At 41.9% G+C, this 19,906-nt stretch overlaps 1 long non-coding RNA gene across 2 annotated transcripts in view; it reads left to right on the top strand.

Moving 5' to 3' along the window:
- Window positions 1–8,238: 8,238 nt before the first annotated feature.
- The window catches only part of LOC123593200, a 68,637-nt gene continuing 56,969 nt past the window's right edge, over window positions 8,239–19,906 (top strand). Inside the window, exons 1-2 of one of the 2 annotated variants that reach the window (XR_006710182.1) lie at window positions 8,239–9,071; window positions 15,691–15,771. This is a non-coding gene — a long non-coding RNA (uncharacterized LOC123593200). The remainder of the gene's footprint in view (window positions 9,072–15,690; window positions 15,772–19,906) is intronic. The other variant, XR_006710181.1, reaches the window with a different exon arrangement.

Here is a 19,906-nt window from a genome sequence, read left to right as displayed (position 1 = left end):
TTCATTAAGTGAGTGGATATGGTGATTAATTTTATGTGTCAACTTGACTAACCCCTGGTGTGCCCATATATTTGCTAAAACATTATTCTGGTGTGTGTGTGATGGCATCTCTGGATGGGATTAGTGTTTGAATTGAATAGGCTGAATAAAGCAGATTGCCCTCCCTAATGAGTGGGTCTCATTCAATATTTGAAGGCCCAAATAGAACAAAAAGACTAGTAAGAGAGAATTCACTCTCTGCCTGTCTTCAAACTGGGACTGTCTTCTGCCTTCAGCCTCCGACTTGGATTGGCATTACATCACTGGCTCCCCTGGGTCTCCAGCTTACTGACTACAGAACCTGGGACTTCCCTGTCTCCATAATCACATGAGCTAATTCCATAAAATAAATTTCTCTCTCTCTCTCTCTCTCTCTCTCTGTGTGTGTGTGTGTGTGTGTGTGTGTTTACATATATACATAGATGTATATATTACCTATTGATTTTGTTTCCTTGAAGAACCTGGACCAATATGGTGGATGAATAAACACTGGCATATCCAGGCAAAGGAGTATTACTCAGCACTAAAAAGAGGTGAACCGGCAGGCTATGAAAAGTCATGGAAGAAACTTAAATGCACATTACTAAGTGACAGAAGCCAATCTGAAAAGCCTGTGTACCCTAGGATTCCAACTATATGACATTCTGGAAAAGGCAAAACTATGAAGACAGTAGAAAGATTGTGGTTGCCAAGGTGGTAGTGGAGAGGGAGCGATGAATAAGTGAAGCAATAGATTCACCAATTGTAACAAATGTACCACTTGGGTGTGGGATGGTGGTAGTGGGGAGGTATGTGTGTTGGGGGGGGAGGCGGGTGTATGGAAAGTCTGTACTTTCCACTCAATTTCATGGTGAACCTAACACTGTTCTAAAAAATAAAGTCTCCTTAAAAAATCCATAATCAATACAATATGAAGATTTTAAATCAAAGCATATCTAACCCTATCCTTGCATAATATTGCCCCCTACCCCTCACCTTACCCTACTTTTGATCATATTGGATCCTGGCTTTGCTTAAAATTTTGACACTGTTCATTATGGATTTTTTGCGTCAATTTTTTAAAAGTACTGCTTTAAAACATTTCTTTTGATTACAGAGTTTCCCGACACCCCTTTAAATTTTGTGCCCACGGTGAGTGCCTCTCACTCTAATTTCAGCCCTGAGTATGACAGATGTCATACACACACCTAATTATAAAATAAGGTAATAAATGATATATTCCATTAAGGTAATTGTTATAGTCGCCAAAGAGAGGTATGAAAGATGCTCTGCCAGAGGCACGGGAAGGAAATATAGCGTCAATTATAAACATAGATTTACTATTTACATACATACATGGGTGTATATACAAATATTACTACTTTGATATATATTCTTTATAAATTTAAATAGATATTAATTGAAGTAGTATTTATTTACTTATAGAATAATAAAGCTTACTGATATTTAAAAGTAGGTTCTAAAAGCAGGTTTAACATTATAATCCCTACTGAGTCCATCTATGTCAGCAGGCCGTATGTCCCATTCAGTTAATGAGAAGATGCGTCAAGAAATGGCAGGGCCAGTGGAGTGTGGGTTGACCGTGGTGTCCTCATAGCAAATTGCAATGTGTTGCAAATTCCATGTTCAGGTGAAATAGATTTCTGTACAAATGCACTTAATTTTAGCCAACTCACTCTTACCAGTTGTAGAGGTGACTTTACAACCTTTCAGCAGTGGAGCTGGAGGTTGAAAGTAATATTAGTGATACAAACATGCACAACCCAAAACGTCCGTGCTGACCCTTTTTCTGCTTGGAATATTTTGAACTCTTCGTCCGATAAATTATGAGATTAAAAAAAAAGAGGGGGAATCTCACAAGAAATTTGTCCAGAAGGAAAATTCAAAATTAACAAGAAGACTCTTTGAAGAGAGAGGTTAACATCTACTCTGGTTAAGGATGTGCCTTAACCTCATGTGCTGCGTTCTTGTGTTAAATGATTCAAGGTGGGAGTACATGGGAGTTCTTTGTCTCCCACCCCACCTCCACATAACCAATGGGGGAGCAGGTCATTATCATAATGGCCCCATGCTTTATTGCTCCCTGTGACCTCTTTGCACTGTGATGTTGCTGCTAGTCCCATTGAGTGTCAGCGTGTATTTTTCTGTGCCCTTGAATTTGAGGTGGTCTTGGGACTCACTCCCTTTGACCAATATATAGCACATGACAGAAGTGACATTGAGCTAGTTTCTCTACAGGCCTTTCAGCTTCCATTCACAGTCTGAGAAGCCCACAATCATCATCTATGAAGAATTCAGAATCCAGCCTTCTGGAGGCTGACTGTTCACACGGAGGATGAGGGGCTCCGCTGACAGCCAGCACCAATAGCCCCAGTCAAATCACCAGACTACCATACCTGCATGAGACCAGCAGAACAATGGCCCAGACTGCCAACCAACAGAATTTTGAAAACTGATAAATCATTGCTTCAAACCACTAAGTTTGGGCTGGTTCATCACACAGCAACAGGTAACTGAAGTAAGTGGTCTGTTAGAAATGGATGCTGGTCTCCAATAGAATGTGCCAACTTTTGTAGGAAAACAGGTTCAAAAACATCACACAACCCTTCTGGGCTGGTAGTGTCCCTGTTCTCTGTCCTCATAGGTGTTCTGAACAGCATCCTGCATGAAAGGGTCCACAAGTCCTCCAGTTGGATCAGGCAACGAGTCCTTTCAGGACCACATGGCATTCTGGACATGAGGAAGGTTCTGAAGTCGTGCTGCAGGCTTGATGTTTTGTTCTTGCAGGATGGTGGTACGTGCATAATCATAAGCTTTAACACACTTATTTCCCCAGTGAAAAACTTAAACCTAGCATCTCTGTGCTAATTAAGGAAACTTGGTGCTGATTTAGATAGTATTTGAAGCATTTGCAGAATCTGGAGTATAGACTCTTGATTAGGGTTCTTTGCTTCCTGATTAACTGCCCCTGGAGTAGAGATTCCTGAGTAGGGTTCACACTCATGGCAACCAGGGAGATTGCCATTAACCTACATGGATGTGTGGATCACTGATTTTATCGGCCTCTTTTTCCAGATAGCAACCTCAGACTTACGTGTAACACTGTCCTATACAAGACTGCTGACCTGAGAGAGGATAGGAACTCTCCAAGGGAGAAAGGCAGGGCAGACAATGGAGGTTGTGGTGGGGAGGGGGGCAACCAGGGGCCCAACCAGGAGTAGTTAGGAAAAAAGCAGAAGGACTGGTCTGACTTTTGACTCTCACTCAGTGTTTGTTTGTTTGTTTGTTTGCTTGCTTAAATGTTTATTTATTTTAGAGAGAGAGAGAGACAGAGAGACAGAGCACGAGCAGGATTGGGGCAGAGAGAGAGGAAGACACAGAATCTGAAGCGGCTCCAGGCTCTGAGCTGTCAGCATAGAGCCCGAGGCCAGCCTCGAATTCACTAACCAGGAGATCATGACCTGAGCTGAAGTCGGACGCTACTGACCGAGCCACCTAGGTGCCCCCCTCCCCGACTCTGTTTTTAAGTAATTATTTCTTAACCTCCTTCAGTCATTACATGCAGAACAGGAAAATATTAATAAGATACAACGAGGGAACATAGAGTGAGCTGCTGCTGAGTATCACAACCATTGAGGGGACGGTGGTTCCCCTGAATGTGTTTTAGGGCAACCAGTGGGAAGATCTGGCTATTTGTTAACAACAAAACCAAAAAACTTCTTTTTATGGCATGTATATGTAATTACAGTAAATAAAAGTTGACCTTTAATAATCTGTACGATATTTTTCACTACCGCTTGAGATCACTGGACATTCTCTAGACTGGGCCCACCTGGGGCTGTGAGTCTACACCCTGCCACATTTAATCACAAGAGCTCAGTAGGAATAAGCCAAAAGAGTGTAAGAGAAGAGAGAAGTCTAAATTTAAAATTGCATACTGTAGAAAAAAGATTCTTTTATTACTTCCATAAACTCAGCAAATTAGATGCTAAAATCTCAATAGCTACTCATGGGTTAAATGAGAAGAGCTATCAGAAGAACTACCATTCTCAATTAAATTAGAAACAAAAATGTCCCAAGTTGCCAAATTAGCTGTCTCAAATTAGTTGGGTCTAAATAAAATCTAGTCACAAGGGTAAGGATGGAAACTGCATTTACTGAGTGACTGCGGTGTTCCAGAGACTTCTGCATCTTACCTTTCAGCCCATGCAGGCTGACCTATCTCCCATCTTTAAACCAAAAACCAAACTCAAATCCCAAAGTCAAAGCAAAACAAGCTCGCTGAGCTCCACAGCCCCGAGGGACTGGCCATTTGTCCTCTCTGTGTCACCTCAGCTCTTTTCAGAGTAATTCCATACCATTTGCCTCCCTTTCTTCATGTCCAGCCTCGGCTTAACATACTCAGGCTTTTAATCCCAACCCTGTCTTGGAAACTGCTTGTGACAAGGTCTCTGGTGCTCTTCCTGCTAAACCCATTGACCAATGTTTTCTGTTTGACTTGTTCAAACTCTCAGCAGCTTTTTTTTTTTTTTTTTTTTTTTTTAGTTTATTTATTTATGAGAGAGACAGGAGACAGAAAATTCCAAGCAGCCTCTGTGCTGCCAGCGCACAACCCGACGCAGGACTCGAGGTCATGAACCATGACATCATGACCTGAGCTGAAATCAAGAGTTGTATGCTTTAACCGACTGAGCCCCCCAGGCGCCACGCCCCAGAAACGAGCCATTAAAACAGTTGATTACTCTGTCCTTTTAGAAACTCTCTTTTCTCAGTTTTGGAGACACCAAACTCTTCTAGGTTGCCATCTATCTTTCTGGATGCTGGCCTCTTCTCACTGGCACTCCCTGTTTCTATACTACCCTCCAGACACACTTGCTTTCTTTCTGTTTCTGAAACACATCAAGCTTGTTCAGGTTTGTCCAGTGCCTTTGCACAAACTGTTCCTTCTGTCTTGTTGCCGCATGGAGGTTCCTATATGTCATTCAGCTCTACTATCATTACCTCAGAGAGTCCCCCGACTTCATTATGTAAGGTCACTCTCCCACTTTGTCTCCTTCTGTTATTTCTTTATGCACGTGTTTGTTTCAAATCCTTTTTGTGAACTTTACTATTTTTCTTCCCTTCCTAAGACGTTGAATTCCTTGAGAGCAAACTTACTATCTGTAGCAACCAGAAGATATGCATTATAATAGCCCCCAAGATGGCCTCCAGTTATCCCTTTTAGGCCCTGTGTAATCCCTTCCTATACTGAATCAGGAATATGTGACCAATAGAACACTAAGGAAGTGACAGCATAGCATTTTCTGCCTTCGTCTTTTGGGTGGCTTCCTTTGGGGTAAGCCAGCTGTCATGTTGTGAGGGCACTCAAGCAACCCTATAGAGAGGACGTGAGGGCTGTACTAACATCCAGCCCAATTTGCCAACCATGTGAGTGAGCCAATCTTTTTTTTTTTAAATGTTTATGTATTTATTTTGAGAGGGGGTGCGGAGGGCCAGAGAGAGAGGGAGAGAAAGAATCCCAAGCAGTCTCCACAGTCAGTATGGAGCCTGACACAGGGCTCGATCCCAAGACTGTGAGAGCATGACCTGAGCCGAATCAAGAGTTGGCTGCTTAACTGACTAAGCCATCCAGGCACCCCTCGAAGCAGATTCTTATGGCCCAGTCAAGCCTTTGGTTTACTTCAGCCCACCCTTATCTGACTCCAACCTCATCAGAGACCCCAAGCCAAGCTAGAACTGCCCAGCCAAGCCTGCCCTAAATTCTTGATTCACAGAAGCCATGAGAGAATAAATCAGTATTGTTGATTTAAGCCATTAAAGTTCTTCTTATGGTTTGTTATGCAATATTAGATAATGAATATAAATACCTATATTTTATCCATTTGAAGAGAATGCTCAAATTAGCAACCAAATTGTTACCCCTCACTGAGTCATGTTTGGCTTCACTATGAATCCACATTATATCATCAGCCTATCAGCAAGTATTTATCGATCACTTGGTATATGGCAAACACTGCGGAGCTGGAGATAGAGCTGAACAAAGTACAGTCCCTGTTCTCAAGTAGCTGTTGAATAGCTTGGAAGACAAGACAACAGTTATTGATATAATTTAGGAGACAAATAAGGGCATGTGAAAAATTAAAAGGGAGGTAAAGGATGATGATTTCAGAGGAAGGCAAGAGATCTTAATGTTCGCTTACCAAGGGAAGTTTTCATGGTAGAGAAGGGCATGAATGCATGTGAGAAAATGGTCTAGATCTAGAAGGTTTGTGGTTCCCAAACTTGAGAGCACATCGGAGTTACCTGGAGAGCTTGTTAAAACTCAGATTTCTATACCCTCTATCCAGAGTTTCTGATTCAGTCTGTCTGGAGTGTGGTCTAAGAATTTGCATTTCTAATAAGTTCCCAGATGATGCTGATGTTTTTGGTCCAGGGAGAACACACCATGAAGCCTGCTACTCAAGTGGGGTCTGCATACCAGCATCATCAGTATCTCCTGGAAGCTTGTTAGAAGTGTAGATTCTCAGGCCCCACCCTGTACCCACTGACTCAGAATCGGCATGTTAACAAGATCCCCAGGTAACTCATGGACATGATAAAGTTTGAGAATCACTGCTACAGAGGAAAGAGGTCATGCTCTCTTCAGCAAGCTGGGCGAGTGCTGGATTTGCTAAACATATCTGAGGTCAGGCACGGCCTGTGTAGTATATGAGAGAATTCTTCTCTATGGTCAGCCCATCTTGGTTTCATTGATTTTCTCAGGCAGATCTTTTTTTTTTTTACTCATTGATTTTTTTTCTGCAGCTTGAGTCTTCCTCATCAGTTCTCTGCAGGTAATTTCAATTCATTTTGATTCATTTCCTCACCAGCTTGGCATTTCTGCCCTGGCACCAGACGATGCAACTTAATTGTGCTTGTCTGTGAGTGTCTAGATATGACACAATTGTGGAAAACCGCAAAAGGTCAAGGGGATGCTGCCCTGTGGAAAAGCAGAGAGGCCTGGATGCCTTCTGGAAAGCCAGAGAATTTTAACCAGGGCCAGGCTTTTTGGGGTCTGGTGGTGTTTGTGCTGTTTGCTAAGTGAGAAGCAGATGACAACATGACAATGTCTGTGGCAGTGCTTTGAACACATCTGAAAAATTCTATGCTAACTTGAGGAGGAATGGGCTGTTTTCCACTGGTGATTATGAGATAGATGTGGTGACATCAGCTTCTCTAATGTTCAGCCCAGGAAATTTTATTTTGAGCTTTTTGTGCTGAAAGGAAGAAGGCCAAGCCATGCCCATGAACAGAGGGGGCTGTTGTGTCTACGGTGTCATGTCAAGACACAGGGAAAGAAAACCCTACTACTCAAATCTTCTGGTCCCCAATTTTCTTCACTTCCTTTCTCATCTCTCTTGTGGGTTTTTGTATTTTATCGCATTGGCTGAAATCATACCTTAGCTACTTTCTTTTGTGAGTAACAAGCTCCTTCTACAAAAAGGAATATTTTTTGGTGATGATGGTTTCACAGGTATATACTTATCTCCAAACTCATCAAGTTGTGCACATTAAATATATATAGCTTTTGGTCTGTCAACCATACCTTGATAAAAGCGGTTTTATTTTATTTTTTTATTACTTTTTTTAATTTTTTTTTTCAACGTTTATTTATTTTTGGGACAGAGAGAGACAGAGCATGAACGGGGGAGGGGCAGAGAGAGAGGGAGACACAGAATCGGAAACAGGCTCCAGGCTCTGAGCCATCAGCCCAGAGCCTGACGTGGGGCTCGAACTCATGGACCGCGAGATCGTGACCTGGCTGAAGTCGGAGGCTTAACCGACTGCGCCACCCAGGCGCCCCAAAGTGGTTTTAAAAATAAATGAGGGGCACCTGGTGGCTCAGTTGTTTGAACATCCACCTTTGGCTCAGGTCATGATCTCATGGTTTGTGAGTTCGAGCCCCGCATCAGGCTCTGCACTGACAGAGGGGCATGCTTGAGATTCTCTCTCCCTCTCTCTCTGCCCCTTCCTCTCTCTCTCTCTCAAAATAAACAAACTTAAAAAAATGGGAGTTCATTTTTTTTCTGAAGGTGTTCCTGAGATGCTTTATCCCGATCAATTAAAATGTTTATACATTTAAGGTCTCCAATATTGCAGAGTAATTAATTTTGTTGGTTTAGAATTTTTTGTCATAAATTCATTTACTGTGTTGTACACACAGTAAAAAGAACCTATCAAATGTCAGCTGCTGAATTTTTACATAGATGAACACTGCTGACATTCGGACTGGATAATTTACTGTGGGAGTTGCTCTGTGCAATGTAGGATGTCTGGCCTCTACTCTCTAGGTGCCAGTAGCATGCCCACCCAGTTATGACAACCAAAGATACCTCCAGATGTTGACAAATTTCCAGTGGGGCAAAATCACCCCAAGTTGAGAAGCACTCGTCTACACACCCATGTAACCACCATCCTCAGTTTGCCAGATTTAGCAAATACAGATACAAGAGACCCAATTAAATTTGAATTTCAGGTAAACAATAATTTTTAAAAATTTGCCTTCGATTTTATCTGGCAAGTCTTCACCACCGAGGTCAGGGTATGCAAACGCTTCCGGAACCACGGGAGACTCCTTTGCGCCCGGTCTCCGTCGATATCCCCGAGGCAACCACCGTTTTGGATGAAGTCGGTTTTTCCGTTCTCGCGAGATCTGCCGTAGCAGTTAACGACACGTTCCTCCTTTGTGCAGTTTCCCTCTCTCCTCTGAGTGGTCTGAAAGCTTCTCTCAGCTCACCTGAAGAATCTCCTGGAACCCAGCCCTCGTACCTTTTCAGTTTACCTCCGGGTCCTCGCTGTCTGTGACCTGTAGCAGCCTGTTCTGCTTTGTGCCTTGCACGTCCTCTGCGCGGGGGGGAGCACGTCTGAGGACGGATCCTCCGGCAGACAGCTTTCCGCATTCCTGTCGCCTCTCACGTCGTGCCTGCTGCACATTTTCTGCATTCTGTGTCCGCACAAGACCGAGGACTAGGCTCACAGAGACACACCTTTGTGTAGGTAATGGGTTTGGAGGGCGTGTTTGAGAGAAGGGGAAGACAGGTGACGCTGACCTGTTCGCACGGTGGCACTGGGGGCTGACATCATTTCTGGAACCTTGGAGGCTTCCCCCACCTCAGCCCGCTTTGGCCTGTCCCCTTGCGTCTAACTGTGGGGTGAGACGAAAGGGCGCGGCCTCAGTGGCCCTTTGGGAGTGCGAGTGGGAATCTCCGCGTGTGGGCTCCACTCTGCCGCGCACTCCTTTTTTGACTTTTGTTCACACACTGGGTTATTTTTTATTTCTTGATGCACAGGTGTCCTTCCACGCACATTTTATAGTTGGTCTTTGAAACAATTTGGTCGAATTTGCAGAAATCAAGTGAATGTTGCTGGGAGTTGCTGTTATAAACCAGGTGAGGGTTTGGTACCAAGCAGTGAGCCGCGATCTTTGCTGGGTGGATGTGAGTCAGGGAAGTTGCCAGAGTAAGTGATGCTTGAACTGAGATTTTGAACTCAGATTTTTCTAAATGGTTGTGCGTGAGGAAGTGTGTTCTAGGTTGAGTTGTGAAAGTTTAGAGGAAAGGTAAATATTTCAGTATGGTTCTGGGATGGAAGAGGGAGGAGCAAGGTTTGAGTCCTGGGCAAAATGGTGGATGTTTGGGGAGAGTGGGGATGCAGATGGAGTGAGGGTGGGAGCTTAAACATTTTCTGTGGGTCACAGGGAACCATCAGAACATGGTCAATTTTTCTTTTTGGACAGATCATCCTGGTATCACTGTGAAGGTGGACTAGAGGGTGAAGATCAGTTAGGACACTTGCAATTTAGGTCCAAGGGGTCAGTCATTCACCTCTTAGTATGAATTTTTATATACTTATTGCTTCCCTCCAAAACTCTAAGATTAGCGGTAAAGACATGGGAGTTTTATTGAGGTAGTGAGATGAGAACAGGATATTTAGAGGCAGTGGTCACAGGCTTGGTGGAGGGGTGCACCTCACTGTACAGGGTTGGCCTCTGGCAGCTTTTAGTCATCGACCACGTGAAGTTGGGGCAGGGAGGCAAGCATGGAATTAAAGAGAGTGGAAGGGACAACGATGATCCATGTCATGAGTCAGCCTGGGGTTGGCATCAGCCACATTGATGGGTATACCAGTGTGGGATTGTTGAATACTCTGAGAATACAGAGTTAGAAAGGTGTGACATCTCCTGAACATTTGGTCATGTATTTATCAGTGTGTCCGGGAATGAGTCCGAGATTAAAAGAACAAATAGTTTGGAGATTAAGTCATCAAGTATTCAGCTGTGGCAGTCCCTGTGGTGCCTTGTTTGATCAGTTTAGTAGAAGCAAGAGACAGTGGTTTACAATTGCAAAGCACAAAGCTGCTCTCCCAGAAAGGCCTGAGATCCGGGTAGGGGAAAAATGAGCTAGCAGGCTGGAAAGGTCACGAAGGGAAGTTAACCCATAGCATGGAAAACTGAAAAATGACTTGTTACATCCCTTGTCATGGGTCTAATTTGTTTAAAATCAAATCCATCTGCTCATTTCACACCCTTTGTTCCACTTCCTTGCTGCAATCCACAGTGGATTACTCCATTACTTTAAAAACTGGCTGCACTTACAATAAGCTAATAACTTATTTTGTGGTTAACGGTGTCAGAGATATTCTGGAACATGACCAACATTTATTCTCCCACCTCTCTCTCTTTTCTTTTTCTCTTTCTTTCTTTCTTCCTTCCTTCCTTCCTTCCTTCCTTCCTTCCTTCCTTCCTTCCTTCCTTCCTTCCTTCTTTTTCTTTTCTTTTTTTTCTTTCTCTTTCTTTCTTTCTTTCTTTCTTTCTTTCTTTCTTTCTTTCTTTCTTTCTTTCTTTCTTTCCCTCTCTCTCTCCCTCAAGAATGAACTTCTTAGTGCAGCACATTGACTAGGAAAATCCTGTAAGTCTCCTTCACAAAACATACTGTTTACAGGCCTGTGGAGTGACACAGGTAGGGGAAAAGGTTCTATAATTCCACTAAGCCTTCCTTTTACTCCCTACATAACCTTCAAATGCTCATTTCCCTCCCATGCTCCATACATTACACAAGACTTCTTGGCTGGATTGATTCTGTTTATGGTCTCCAAATCTTAATTTCAAATGAAGCTTGCCCCTTTTCAGGAAAGAATTATCTTCTATGCAATGAACCAGAGTCCCCTGAGGCATTCATTTGAGATGCATCCATTCCCTTAAGGTCTCCTAACCCATTAAAATATGTACAGTATTTCTGGTTAACTAATGGATCATTGGAAAAAATGGGATTGCATGCAAGATATAATTCAAAGAAATGCATTTGGAGTTGTTGGCCAATCCATTCATAGGAACATTTGCTGATTGGGAAAATATTTTATTTTTTTGGCTTAATCCTTTGCCAGATCACACAGACTAGTAAAGGTCGTTATTTTTGATTTGTTGGACCTAATTCTGAAGACAGAGCAGCAATGGAATTTGTGATTTTGTCACTGTTCTTGATTAAGAAATGAGTTGCTGGAATTTAAACTCAGTTGAATCTGTACAATCTGTGGATATTACCATTTTTTTCTTTGCTGAGTGCAAGTTATTGCTAGATGTTATCTTATATTCACTCCTGTCTTTTGAAGGGCCAAACATTTTGGAAATCTAATATTTACGAAATTAGATATTCAAACGGAAAGTGGTTTAAAGCTGAGGAATGGGTGTCGAAAGATCCCAGAACATGCACTCACAGTAATTTTACATTTTTCATTACTGAGGTAATTAAAAAATTCCTTAGGGCTGAATTATAGTAAAATTTTATGTATCTTTCCACTAAGCATAAACTAATTTTCTTTCCCACTGGACAGTGTTAATTTAAGTAGGAAATATTTTTAATTCTGTCTCATTTATACATATTACAAAAAATTTCAAGCTTTACTAATTTTATTTAACATTATTTCTTTCTGAGTATTCTTAGATTCAGTAACTGATGGCCATTTAGCATTAAAACTTAAGTAGAAATGAAAGATGTAATTTTGTTGTCTTGCTAGTGACCTTTCCTAGTTCATTCCTGATTCTTAGGTGGCCCCATGAAAGTCACAGAGTCTGAACCCTTTATATCTAAGTCCATGAAGTTCATGAAAATATGCCTGGAAGTTTTTCTTTAATGTTAACATCAGGGAATATATGAAATGTTGTGTGATCTTGGACAGGTCCCTCACTTTAGCTATGAAGGAAATTTACTGACCTAAATTCTCTCCCTCACCTAATCCTTCAAGTAGCAAGTAAAATGCTCAATGAAGCCCTTTGACTCTTTCAAGCCACGGGGTGCCATTTTGTGTCATACAGTTCCAGTAGTATTCAGTTTAGGGTTCACTTTTCTGATACTTATGGAATGAGAGAAATGATTGTAGCACACAAGAAGTGGTGGTAAATCTGATTAAAAACCATTATGTCTGCAAATGGCAAGAAGGAACCGAAAGCATCCATTCTGGTGTAATAATATTCTATAATGGCTCACCCATTTGGAAGTTATGCCCAAGAGAATGCAGTGACAGAGAAAGGAAAGAGGGAGGATGGAGAGAGAACGCTGTATGTACCCAGGGCTTGGACTGAATCCATGTGGATCCTGAGAAACTGTGGAGGGACTTTGTACTTCATGTTGTCAGGAATGGCTTGGGCAGGGAAGGATAGAACATCCGCTGTCAACCTTGGGGGAGGAGAAGGAAGGAGAGGGGAAGGATGATGAGGAAGAGGAGGAGAGGAAGGGCGAAGAGTTGTCATTTATTGTAAGCCCCCCTGGGCAAGATGCTCTCCCAGTCCTGGCCATGATAGGGTGAGCTTCACAAGCATTACCTCCACCTACGCTGTGACACTTACAACCACCTACGCTGTAGTAGATAAGTAAATGAAATGTTCTGACTAGGTCACTTGGCTTGATTCCCATAGCTCGTGAGATTTGAAGTGTGGCTTTGAATGGAGGACCCATTCACAGGCTTTTTCCACAATGTGTCATCATGTCCTTAGAGATTCCTTCTGGGTGTACTTTGGTGTCTATTCTACCCCTCTCCACCTAAACCTATCCCGGAGGCTTCCTAAACCAGTGAGTAGGAGAGTCAAACCTGCAGATTCCAGGCCTTTGCCCAGACCTGTTCAATTTCCTCGGATGGCCGGTGGCAGTAGATGAATAATGACTGGGTTATACCAGAGGGTATGTGCATTTTAATCAAGGAATTCTTGATTCTATTCAATTCGTCCAGTCATTGTATACCAAGGATCATTATGGGCCTGGCTCTGAACACCTTGAGATTAAAACACATTCTGTCTTTAAGGCTGATGGTCATCTAAATAAGCTTTCCAGATAGGAACAAATATGGATGATAAAATTTCAGATTTCACAAATGGCAAGTGGAAGAAATCACTTAGAAGAAAAAATCTTGCTGGAATCCTTCATGTTTCTTACTCGAGTGAACCTCCCCGTCTGCCCTCAAAACCATCGAGCCAGGATGATCTGCTGAAATCAACCCCACAAATCCCAAGGTTTAAAAATTTCCACACCAAAACTTTTCCTTTTCCCTCTTTGAGGTGATCCTTTATGTTTACCTTTACACATACCTGGTATGATAGCTGAAAAAGACAGCATCATAACACTACTTCTTATGGAGGTGTCAGCAAATATAGCAGAGACCACACAGTTCTACCAGTGACCCCCTAATCTAGCCCAGAGAAATGAGAGGCGTTTCTGCTTCAATTTTACTAATCTGTAAGGATCGGTAATCTCTAGGAGTGATTGGCCTCCCTAGAGCCACCTTCCTTCCTTCCTTCCTTCCTTCCTTCCTTCCTTCCTTCCTTCCTTCCTTTTTTCCATTCCTTTTCTCTTTTCTTTTTTCTTTTCTTTTCTTTCTTTCTTTCTTTCTTTCTTTCTTTCTTTCTTTCTTTCTTTCTTTCTTTCTGTCTTTCTTTCCTAACATTCCAGCTTTCTCTCAGTTTTTGGAGTTAGATATCATTTAGAAATAAAATTCATAAAAGTAGGCAGGAATTCTGCACTTCTGTCTGACACATACTCTGCTCAACACCGTTTCCTGTGCAGATCCTTGGATCCCTAAGGCTCATTCCAGCCTTCTTATACCAGGATGAGGGTGTAATTACTGTACTATTACTCTGATATTAGTACAGTCATTACAACATAGATCATGTTGTCCAAAACATTACTGTTTATACTGTTTTCAAGTGACAGTCTCTAGATGTAAATAATGAGAGTGCTTTTGGTTACTATTTCCACATCGATCCTCTCAAATAAGACCACTTTAGGAAAGCAGAGCTGACTCTGAATCTCTGTTGTTTATTTACCAGCACTATTTAACTCCATCTGAATTGTTCTGCTTCTTTCCTCAATTTACTTTTGCAGGCAGTCTGTTCCCCCTTTCTTCACAATTGGCATTCAGATGCTAGGGCACAGCGTCTTACAATGTATCTGTCTGCATGCCTGTCTCCTCCACTAGATTGAAATCCCTGGCAGCAGGAGGCTGTCTTACTCATTTTTGTGCAATGCATGGTACAGAGCTGTACTCTGGTAAATTAATTTTTAAAAATGATACAGTGGTTAGGTGTTTTTTTCAATCAGACTTTTTTTTTTTCCTTCTCTTACTTACCTTTTCTAAATCTTTCAGGTTGACTGTGCAACCTGAAACAGAAGACAGAATGTTTCAATAAAATAAGTTTCTTTTTAATCCTGTGAAAGCATTTCCACTGTTATATTAAACTGTTAACTTTAAAAACAGTCTAGACAAAGGATAAATCAGTGTCATCAGCACATTTTGCAAATGTTTATATTATCTTTTGAAATGCATTTGACTGTACACAAGCACAGGGACATGCTAGATAGAAGAAATCATCTCTCCTGTGCTGGCCAGAGGGCTGTGACCTGTTGCACATCACCTTCTTCCTTCCTTTTTGACTCTTTTTTCCAACCTTCCCATCCCGTCACTTAAAAATCACCAGCTCAGCCTTAACTCTGTAAACAGAAATTACTGAATGCTAATTATTTCTGGTAAGCAATTTAGGAGACATTTAAGTCACTAATATAAATGTGATCCCCCTTTTTACCGCAATTTCCAGGGAAAGTGCTACAAAGTGATATGTGGCAATAACAAAGTCAGAAGGAAGGGAATATGAAATTCAGCGAGCAGCGTGAATGATTTGCTGTTAGCATGGGGCCCAATAACACTACAAAGCTATAAACTCTGTCGATCTAGATTGCCCAGTTAGGTGGCAGAGATGCAATTTGTCTTTTCTGAAGCCGCCTGCTGCTTGCTAGCTCCATCTCCTGTCACAGCCTATTAGCTCCCCAAGAAAATTGGTAGGAAATTGCCTGCAGATTGTAGGAAATTGCATCTCCAGGCCCTGGAAAAAATGTAGGATAGCACAACACTGACCCTCCCAGAGCAGCTATTAATACAGCAAGAAGTGACCTTTGACTTGCCGGGAAACGACTTTGCTATTTGCTGAATAAAGACTGTATTATGTGTGGCTGAAGGAAGGTGCAAATGATTATCCTAGCGAGGCTCGAAGCCAACCTGCTTTTGAAAGCCTAAATATTAGTTAAAATAATTTTTTATTTTTTATTTTTTTGGTTTATTTGTTTGTTTTAGGCGCAGAGTGTTTGAGTGTTGTGGCTCTGCAGGGAGAAAACGGTCCAGTTGGCTTGTTTTTGAAAGCACCTTTTCCTGAAGGTAAAAAGAAAAAAAAGTAAATTGTCCCAAGGAAATGCTCACAGATCTCTCAGGCAAAAATCCAGGAAGTAAATCTTTCAAAGATGAGAGTAAAAAACAAAGATGAGCACATTGGAGCATTGTTTTGTTTCCCCCTTGGTTCTGCCGCACATACATCTGGGGCCTCCCCGCCCTCCTCCCTAATTGCGTTTTACAATTCCGTCTATGTCTACTCGCTTCGGAATTATTTTCTTTATAGACCATCCCCAGAAGTTCAGACATCAAGATAATTCAGTGTTCCACAGGGGTACATATTGTGCATATTTTAAGCATCATTAACTTTATGTTACAAAAAAATCAAGATCCTGACATGGTATTTACAGGCTTGTATTTCTACCTAGAAGGATCTCAGCTTGCATTTACAAGCTATAGTTTTGGAGAGGGAGAAGAGAATTTTAGCTGCTCCTGAATGAATAAGATGCCCTCATTGCCATTGAACCCTAAGCATTGTCCCCTAATCCTACCCTCTTCCCCAGTACTGGGTCATTCACTTTTCAGTGCCCTTGGGAGCAAATCCAAAATGAGATGGTGGGATGCAGATATACCAGCTTCTCTTCCCTTATGAAGTACAGTGTTACCTTTTATTATTTGCACAAATTAAAAAAGAGCTAAATGAGACTCCTCTCTGCATTCCCAGAGTTGAGAGGTTTTCTTTAGGTTTGCTGCTTTCTTACATTTGGTGCTTGCTTCTAGAGAGAAAAGTACTGGATATCACGTCATATCAAAGAACACTGAATTTAGCCCACGAATTTCTGAGCTTTTACATGAGCTCTGAGCTTTTATATACTTTACCTGTGTGATTCTGGGTACTTTTTTTTAAGCTTCTAGGGCCTCAGTTTCATTATATAAAAAAATGGATGTTCTCTAAGAACCCTTTGAGATGTTAAATTCTGTGATAAAGGGTAAAAAGATTGGGGGTAGAATTGAAGGCTGAGCTGCTACTCTGCTTTCTGCCTTCTTGGGCTTTCCTTGACTGACTATCCTTGGAGAAGGAGTTCTATTTGGCCAAAGAATGTGTTTTGGAGTCTGTAAGCAGCCAACATGCAACCAGCTGATTGATCATTATGCATCAAGACTTGCTTATGTCTACAGAAGGCCCCAAGGAACTTCTTAACACGTGACCCCTGGGGGCATACTGATTACCAGGGTGAGTAGACATTGCGGGGTAGAAGATCCATTCCAGGAGTGCTGCTAGGTAGTGGAACTTAGGTATAGAGTTGATATATATAGCCCCACATTATAGAATGTGGGATGGAATATCAAAAGAGGTCCAGTTAACCTTGAAAATATTATGTTACGTCAAAAAGCAAGACACAGAAATTCACATAGTATATAATTCCACTTATATGAAATATTCAGAACAGGTAAATCAATAGAGATAGAAAGCAGATGAGTGGTTGCCAGGGGGTAGGGGATGTGGAGGATGGGGTAATGGGGAGTGGTTGTTTAATGGATACAGGTTTTCCTTTTAGAGAAATGAGAATATTTTGGAACTAGATAGAGGTAATGATTGAACAACCTTGTGAATTTACTAAATGCCACTGAATCATATACTTTAAAATGCTTGATTTTATGTTATGTGAATTTTACCTCAGTAAAAGAAATATGTCTGGTTAAATTGATGAATAAAAGGACAAATGGAAGAACATACAATTACCTATTATATAAAATGGACATTTTAGCCCAGGCGATATAACTCTTGCCCCAATACAAACTACCCTGTAACCTTTCTTGTCTGCCTTGTTTCCACTCTAATCTTTGACCATGAGGATGATTTGAGAGATGAGTGGAAGTTCTGATGTCCACAGTTCCAAAAGCCAATGCTAGGGCTGATTTTGAGATGATTTATGAACACCATTTTTCCTACAGGCTCCTTCGAAATCCAGTTCAGATCCAAGTCTTTTCCAAAAGGCTTCCAGTCCTTCCAGTTGAAACAGATCTCTGCCTTCTCTGAATGGATGGTGTTTATGTACCTTTTTAGGGCTTTACTCGCTTCCTATCTTGGAGGATGGCTGTTTATTTTTCAGACATGCCTTACCTCCCCTACTTGAGGCCAGAATCACATCCTTCTCACTTCTCTGTCCTCCCAGACACCAGGGCAGTGTGTACTCAGTAAACATTTGAGCCCTTGCTCTTGTTTTCTTCTCTACCTGAAATGTCCTTTGTAGAATTCCACAGCAGTTCTTTCTCCCCTTCTGTTTAGCTGCTGGATTTTGTTAGGGATCTACCCAGTCCCCATTCTCAGTCTCTGAAATTCAGGTTGGGTGGAATGCCTCCCTGTATGTATGCCATCCCTCCAGCCATCTTCATGTGCGGGCTCATTAGCATATTCCAAATTTGAGACTCTCCACAGAGATTGCAGATTTAGGCCCACGTAAACCTGGAGCTGAAGATGACTGTTGGCCATGGTGTGGGAAGAACTTGCCTGGGAATAAAGCTAACATGAAGAAAAGCAAAGCTGAGCAGTGGAGAGAGCCTGGTTCTGAGCATAGTGTTTGGATACCAGGGTTCTGCCAGGCTGCAGCCAAACTTGCTCTTGGTCTTCTCAGTTTCATAAGCCAACCATTCCCTCTTTTTCAATGAAGCCAGTTTGAGTTTGTCATTTGTCATTGAAAGACTCCTGTCTAAACCATCAAAACCTTAGAGGACAAAGCAGGAAAAGACCTCTCTGACCTCAGCCATAGCAATCTCTTACTCGACACATCCCCAAAGGCAAGGGAATTAAAAGCAAAAGTGAATTACTGGGACCTTATGAAGATAAAAAGCTTCTGCACAGCAAAGGAAACAACCAACAAAACTAAAAGGCAACCAACAGAATGGGAAAAGATATTTGCAAATGACATATCGGACAAAGGGCTAGTATCCAAAATCTATAAAGAGCTCACCAAACTCCACACCCGAAAAACAAATAACCCAGTGAAGAAATGGGCAGAAAACATGAATAGACACTTCTCTAAAGAAGACATCCGGATGGCCAACAGGCACATGAAAAGATGTTCAGCGTCGCTCCTTATCAGGGAAATACAAATCAAAACCACACTCAGGTATCACCTCACGCCAGTCAGAGTGGCCAAAATGAACAAATCAGGAGACTATAGATGCTGGAGAGGATGTGGAGAAACGGGAACCCTCTTGCACTGTTGGTGGGAATGCAAATTGGTGCAGCTGCTCTGGAAAGCAGTGTGGAGGTTCCTCAGAAAATTAAAAATAGACCTACCCTATGACCCAGCAATAGCACTGCTAGGAATTTATCCAAGGGATACAGGAGTACTGATGCATAGGGGCACTTGTACCCCAATGTTCATAGCAGCACTCTCAACAATAGCCAAATTATGGAAAGAGCCTAAATGTCCATCAACTGATGAATGGATAAAGAAATTGTGGTTTATATACACAATGGAATACTACGTGGCAATGAGAAAAAATGAAATATGGCCTTTTGTAGCAACGTGGATGGAACTGGAGAGTGTGATACTAAGTGAAATAAGGCATACAGAGAAAGACAGATACCATATGTTTTCACTCTTATGTGGATCCTGAGAAACTTAACAGAAACCCATGGGGGAGGGGAAGGAAAAAAAAAAAAAAAAGAGGTTAGAGTGGGAGAGAGCCAAAGCATAAGAGACTGTTAAAAACTGAGAACAAACTGAGGGTTGATGGGGGGTGGGAGGGAGGGGAGGGTGGGTGATGGGTATTGAGGAGGGCACCTTTTGGGATGAGCACTGGGTGTTGTATGGAAACCAATTTGACAATAAATTTCATATATTATAAAAAAAAAAAGACTCCTGTCTGATGCATTTTTTGGTATCTCTTTGCCATGTTCAAAACATCTTCAAGGCTTGCGTAAGATTGTAGGATCAGCTATTCCCTGGGATGCCCTCATATCTTCTTCTTTTCTTTAATATTTTTAATGTTTATTTATTTATTTGTGAGAGAGAGAAAGAGTGAGAGATAGCAAGAGAGAGCACAAGTAGGGGAGGGACAGAGAGAGACCACAGAATGTGAAGCAGGCTCCAGGCTCTGCACCATCAGTGCAGACCCCGATGTGGGCCTCAAACCTATGAACTGTGAGATCATGACCTGAGCTGAAGTCGGA

This window comes from Leopardus geoffroyi, chromosome D4 (genome assembly GCF_018350155.1).
Source record: "Leopardus geoffroyi isolate Oge1 chromosome D4, O.geoffroyi_Oge1_pat1.0, whole genome shotgun sequence".
Classification (NCBI taxonomy): domain Eukaryota; kingdom Metazoa; phylum Chordata; class Mammalia; order Carnivora; family Felidae; genus Leopardus; species Leopardus geoffroyi.
The sequence above is the reverse complement of the archived record's forward strand: the minus strand, read 5'-3'. Positions and strand labels throughout refer to the sequence as shown.